The sequence below is a fragment of the Dreissena polymorpha genome, chromosome 1 (genome assembly GCF_020536995.1).
Source record: "Dreissena polymorpha isolate Duluth1 chromosome 1, UMN_Dpol_1.0, whole genome shotgun sequence".
NCBI classification, from domain to species: Eukaryota; Metazoa; Mollusca; class Bivalvia; order Myida; family Dreissenidae; genus Dreissena; species Dreissena polymorpha.
The window spans coordinates 177,262,224-177,269,495 of record NC_068355.1 but is presented as its reverse complement, the minus strand read 5'-3'; the positions used below and the strand labels follow the sequence as shown (position 1 = coordinate 177,269,495).

The 7,272-nt window shown below is 36.2% G+C and overlaps 1 long non-coding RNA gene across 1 annotated transcript in view; it reads right to left on the bottom strand.

Annotated features, from left to right (window-relative positions):
- Positions 1-233: 233 nt before the first annotated feature.
- The window catches only part of LOC127862791 (uncharacterized), a 32,865-nt gene continuing 25,826 nt past the window's right edge, over positions 234-7,272 (bottom strand). Inside the window, exons 11-12 of the long non-coding RNA XR_008040800.1 lie at positions 1,549-7,272; positions 234-1,403 (exon numbers count right to left, since the gene is read on the bottom strand). The exon at positions 1,549-7,272 is cut by the window's right edge and continues 992 nt beyond it. This is a non-coding gene — a long non-coding RNA (uncharacterized LOC127862791). The remainder of the gene's footprint in view (positions 1,404-1,548) is intronic.

Below are 7,272 nucleotides of genomic sequence, written 5' to 3'. Positions count from 1 at the left end.
TGACCAAGCGCATTAATCTACATAGGTCCGACTGGAAAACTCGCCAATTCAATAGGTATCCCGTTGCCGCACACTTCAGCGAATCTGGCCACTCGTTTGACAATATCATTTTGTTTTGTATAGAAGCAAAAACACAATCGTCCGACGAATATATATATATATATGGCGACTTAATACTCTTCAGTGCCATGCAATAAATAAAAACAACATATTAAAAATAAAACAACTTCACGCTAAATTCTAACTTCCATTTTAATCATTTAAACGTTATATCGATATAATAAACATTTTAAGCGCCATTTTATAACACAGAATTATAATAAGTGTATGTACATAATCATAAAACGAAAAATAACCAGGGCTGTTTGTAAAACATGCATGACCCCCATATGGGATCTCTGCTGTAGTGACAGCCATTGTGTGAATATGTTTTATGTCACTGTGACCTTGACCTTTGACCTAGCGACCTGAAAATCAATAGGGCTCATCTGCCAGTCATGATCAATGTACCTATCAAGTTTCATGATCCTAGCCATAAGCGTTATTGAGTTATCATCCGGAAACCATTTTACTATTTCGGGTCAACGTGACCTTGACCTTTAACCTAGTGACCTGAAAATCCAAAACGGGTCATCTGCGAGTCATGGTCAATCTACCTATCAAGTTTCATGATCCTAGGAATAAGCGTTCTTCCGTTATCATCTGGAAACCATTTTACTATTTCGGGTCACCGTGAACTTGACCTTTGACCTAGTGACCTCAATATCGATAGGGGTCATCTGCGAGTCATGATCAATGTACCTATGAAGTTTTATGATCGTAGCAATTAGCATTCTTGAGTAATCATCCGGAAACCATTTTACTATTTCTGGTCACCGTGACCTTGACCTTTGATATAGTGACCTGAAAATCAATAGGGGTCAACTGCGAGTCCTGATCAATCTACCTATCAAGTTCAATGATCCTAGGCATAAGCGTTCTTGAGTTATCATCCGGAAACCATTTTACTATTTCGGGTCACCGTTACCTTGACCTTTGACCTTGTGACTTAAAATCAATAGGGGTCATCTGCGAGTCATGATCAATGTACCTATGAAGTTTCATGATCCTAGGCATAAGCGTTCTTGAGTTATCATCCGGAAACCATTTTACTATTTCAGGTCACCGTGACCTTGACCTTTGACCTTGTGACCTTAAAATCAATAGGGGTCATCTGCGAGTCATGATCAATGTACTATGAAGTTTCATGATCCTAGGCATAAGCGTTTTTGAGTTATCATCCGGAAACCATTTTACTATTTCGGGTCACTGTGACCTTGACCTTTGTGCTAGTGACCTGAAAATCGATAGGGGTCATCTGCGAGTCATGATGAATCTACCTATCAAGTTGCATGATCCTAGGCCTAAGGGTTCTTGAGTTATCATCCGGAAACCATTTTACTATTTCGGGTCACTGTGACCTTGCCCTTTGACCTAAAGACCTGAAAATCAATAGGGGTCATCTGCGAGTCATGATCAATCTACCTATCAAGTTTCATGATCCTAGACCTAAGCGTTCTTGAGTTATCATCCGGAAACCATTTTACTATTTCGGGTCACCGTGACCTTGACATTTGACCTAGTGACATCAAAATCAATAGGGGTCATCTGCGAGTCATGATCAATGAACCTATGAAGTTTCATGATCCTAGGCACAAGCGTTCTTGAGTTATCATCCCGAAACCACCTGGTGGATGGACCCACAGACCGACATGTGCAAAGCAATATACCCCCTCTTCTTCGAAGGGGGGCATAAATATGACACAATACTGAATGCAAAACGTTCACTGCAAATTATAATATTTTTTATTATAACATCGATATAAATTATATTACGGGCGTCAGTCTATAACACAATTTTAATATGCATAAATAAAAAATAAAAAATATACAAGGGTCAAAATTGTCACAAAACCAGGTTTTCATTGTGAAAAAAAAATCTGATAAAGGGAGAAAACTCAAACTGAACTTTTGAAATGACCAAAAAAAAATAACCCCCTTTGTAAGTTTTTTTTTTTTTATTAAATCTTTTTTTAGTCGTGGCGACCTTGACATTGGAGATATTGACGTGATTCTTTCGTGGGACACACTGTCCCATGATGGTGAACAAATGTGCCAAATGATTTTAAAATCTCACAATGAATGACATAGTTATGGCCAGGACAAGCTCATTTATGGCCATTTTTGACCTTTGAACTCAAAGTGTGACCTTGACCTTGGAGATATCGACGTAATTATTTCGCGCGACACACCGTCCAATGATGGTGAACAAATGTGCCAAATGATTTTAAAATCTGACGATGAACGACATAGTTATGGCTCGGACAAGCTCATTTATGGCCATTTTTGACCTTTGAACTCAAAGTGTGACCTTGACCTTGGAGATATCGACGTAATTATTTCGCGCGACACACCGCTAATGATGGTGAACAAATGTGCCAAATGATTTTAAAATCTGACAATGAACGACATAGTTATGGCCCGGACAAGCTTATTCCGCCAGCCCGCCAGCCAGCCCGCCAGCCAGCCAGCCAGCCAGCCCGCCCGCATTCGCCAATCTAATAACCAGTTTTTTCCTTCGGAAAACATGGTTAAAAACGACATATAACTAAAAAAAAACAAAGACTGAAAGCCAATAAGTTAACCTCTATTGTGCATTCGCACTGGGGACTCATATCTGTATACACCCCTGAAGAAGACGTGTAGTCGAAAGCGCTAGGGTATAAGATACACCTTTTGAACAATTTCTTTCTATATATATATATATATATATATATAATTATATTGGCAGTCAACATAAAACAAAATGAGCTCACGGTCACGTTTTTACCCAGATTCAATAGGGGAAAGCTATATATAATTGAAACGACAATCCTTGCGGATTTTATTTGTAAAGACAACAAATTGTCACTTAGCAATACTATTCCACGTGTATGGCTATGTACTTTATTGAGAATGCAACAACACACTTAGATTTGGAAATACATATCACCAAAATAAACATGTTTAATTATTTACATATAACATAAAACAAAAACAACAGCATTAGTGATATGCACTTTGTCTTACCAAATCAATCACAATAAAAGTACGCACGAATATAGACAATATTAAACTCTGTAAGCCAAACAATATAAACACGTTAAAATAAATGCAAAAGATGCACGGTTAAAGTTTAGATACTAGTTTATCTTTTAATATTAAAATCCTCTTAACAAATATATTTGAAGATATTTACACAATCAGACATAGGCATTAACACTCATGCAATAATTTAGAAAGACCCTGATCCATATGAGGTACACAAGCAATTGAAACGTGCCTACGGATACTTTCCATAGACATTTTTACCCTATATTTACTTATATACAATAATTATTTGGAGTAGACAAACATATTAACACATTATAATTAAAATTGCATTTCATACGATATTACGAATATAGCAAATCATTATATATTTATACCAAATACTTAAATTTGTATTTGGTAACATGTGTTGCTTAGCTACAAATACAAATAAATGCAAAATGTGTTTTTTTCTATGTATCAATTTGATCAACATGTCACACAATTTACAAACATCAAGCTATTTTCAGCTATTCAAAAACAGAACAAACGTGTTTTATGCATTCAATAAAAGTTAAATATAAACACTCCCAAATATGAGGAAATCTGGTCATAAAACATTTGCTGAACTTGTTGTGGAAGATTTACAGAAACTGGCCCCACTGAAAGCAAATGTGGGATTGTGGGATGGTCAATGCGAAAGGTCAAACACGCTATTACAAAACTAATAAAATGTCAAACGTTATCGTAAGCAATATGTCAATACTGTTCACGTTTAATATAAGCACATTCATAAGTGTCTATTTTTTGAAGAAATTGCAAAGCAGACATCTTAGTTTTTATTTTTAGCTCGGTATAAATGGAGAAAACCCGAGGTATTGTCGTAGCCAGTTCGTCGTGTCGTCCGCCGTCTGCGTCGTGCTAAAACCTTAACATTGGCTCTAAAATCAAAGTGCTTCCAACTACAACTTTCAAACTTCATATGTAGATGCACATTGATGAGTTCTACACACCACACCCATTTTGGGGTCACTAGGTCAATGGTCAAGTCACTGTGACTTCTCAAATAAATTCTGATAAGCTTTCATTTATTCTTTTTTTTTTATACCACATTTATATAGCGCCCTTTTCATACTCGAGATGTGCGTTCAAAGGCGCTTTACAGTTTTTCCCTGATCACTGGGTCATAAGTCGTCCGTTAACATCTTGGCGCAGTATGCAGTCACGGCACATTGGCTTATTTCCCTCACAGGTACCCATTTATACACCTAGGTGGAGAGGAGCAGTTGTGGGATAAATTTCTTGCTCAAGGAAATTCCAGCGGTCAGGGCGGGATTCGAACCCGGGACCTCTCGATCCCTAAGCCAGCATCTTACCATTAGACCACTGCTTGGTTGGTATTCAAAACTGCACCCGTAGCCAAGAATGGCACCCTTTATGCTGTAATCTTGTTTAAGCAAATTGTATTGCTCTGTTGTATTACCAATAGAGACAATTGCACTTCTTGACTATTGTTAGCATATGGCAACACTCCCTTAATTTTTCATTGACTGATTTCAAATTACAAGGTACTATTTTTTCTTCAGATAATGTAAAACAAAATTAAACACATTTTAACAGTGAGTTTATCTTATAACAAGATTTGCTTGTGAAGCACTATGTCCTCCCATATATTTGACCTTTGACATTGAAATATGACCTTAAAAATGAGCGATTTTGGCCATATATATTAGACCTCTGACCTTGAAGGATGACCTTGACCTTGACCTTACACCACTCAAATGTGCAGCTCCATGAGATACGCGTGCATGCCAAACATCAAGTTGCTATCGTGAATGTTGAAATATTACAAAAGTGTACATTAAATGAGCGATTTTGACCCATATGTTTGACCTTTGACCTTGAAGGATGAGGACCTTGAAGGATGACCTTGACCTTTCACCACTCAAAATGTGCACCTAAATGAGATACACCTGCATGCCAAATATCAAGGTGCTATCTTCAATATTGCAAAAGTATTCATAAAATAAGCGATTTGGGCCACATATATTTGACCTCTGACCTTAAAGGATGACCTTGACCTTTTACCACTCAAAATGTGCAGCTCAATGAGATACACATGTATGCCATATATCAAGTTGCTATCTTCAATATTGCACAAGTATTCATAAAATGAGCGATTTTGGCCACATATATTTGACCTCTGACCTTGAAGGATGACCTTGACCTTTCACCACTCAAAATGTGCAACTCTATGAGATACACATGCATGCCAAATATCAAGTTGCTATCTTCAATATAGCAAAAGTTATTGCAAAATGTTAAAGTTGGCGCAAACAGACCAACCAACAGACAGGGCAAAAACAATATGTTCCCCACTACTATAGTGGGGGACATAAAAATTCTTTTTCAGGGGGAATTCTTTCCCCCAAAAGGGGAAAAAAGTATACTTTTCAGGTGGGGGACTGCAGCCGAAATTGGCTGATAGATTGAGGGCCATGCTATTACACACACAATTTTTTAGCAGAGATACCACAATAATACAGATGCCAACTAATAATGTAACTGATTAACTGAAAAAACATCAGGATCATTTTGTAGCCAAACATTGACTGTTCCTATTACTTGGTTGGCAAATTCTAACTTACAGTAATAGACTTTGTATGTACTTTGCTGGGCATCATATACCGGTAGAAAAAAAGATGTGTTTGTGAAACACAATGTCCCCCTATATGACGTTTGACCTTGAAGGATGACCTTGACCTTGATCCTTCACCACTCAAAATGTGCAGCTACATGAGATACACATGCATTTCAAATATAAAATTGCTAGCTTCAATATTGCAGAAGTGACATTACATAAGCAATTTTGACCCATATATTTGACCTTGAAGGATGACCTTGACCTTGACCACTCAAAATGTGCAGCTCCATGAGATACACATGCATGCCAAATATCAAGTTGCTATCTTCAATATTGCAAAAGTAATCATGAAATGAGCGATTTTGGCCACATATATTTGACCTCTGACCTTGAAGGATGACCTTGACCTTTCACCACTCAAAATGTGCAGCTCCATGATATACACATGCATGCCAAATATCAAGTTGCTATCTTGAATATTGAAATATTGCAAAAGTGTACATTAAATTAGCGATTTTGACCCATATATTTGACCTTTGACCTTGAAGGATGACCTTGACCTTTCACCACTCAAAATGTGCAGCTTCATGAGATACATATGCATGCCAAATATCAAGTTGCTATCTTCAATATTGCAAAAGTTATTGCAAATGTTAAAGTTGGTACAAACCAACAGACCAACCAACAGACCAACCAACAGGCCAACCAACCAACAGACAGGGCAAAAACAATATGTCCCCCACTAATATAGTGGGGGACATAAAAATGGCAACAATACATGAATACATTACATTTAAAATACAATTGTTTTACAGTTGATCTACTTATAAATGGCAAAATATACACTTGAAACACTGATCAAGAAATCTTGATTAAGTTACTCATTGATTAAAGAGGATACAATCTGGTCGTCTTTATGTACATATACAAATATAAAACATAATAAACTTTTAAGTCTGAAAACAAATTTTAACACTTATGACCATGTTAGTATATGATATAACAACACAACTTATCAATCTTTTGCCATTTTTCATTAAACTCTAAAACAAATTAAATATTTATTTTTTAATTCACAGTTTCATTTAAAGCTTTTCAACAAGAGTCATACTATTATCATTTAACAAACAATATCCACTGAAATCAACAAAGTACCAGTAGTAAATACAGAATCAATTATTTAAGGTAGATAATTTTGCCCAGAATTTATTTATTTTCCCATGAAATACATAGTATGCTACTAAAAAAGATTCATGATGGAATACCGACCCAAATGAGCCAATTGACTAGTATTGTTTTCAGAAGGTTGATAGACAAAAATCTGAAGCGTAAACATTTTACATCTTTTTGAACAAATATTTTTCATTAGCTTATCTGTATTAACGGGTTAAAAACAGTCAATTGAAACATGTCTTATAACATGAAAACACATGTACAAAATACATGAATACACAGTTCAATTTGCATCATGTGAGGTTGTGTTTTTCAGTTAAATGTTAATATTCCTCAAGTCATTCTCT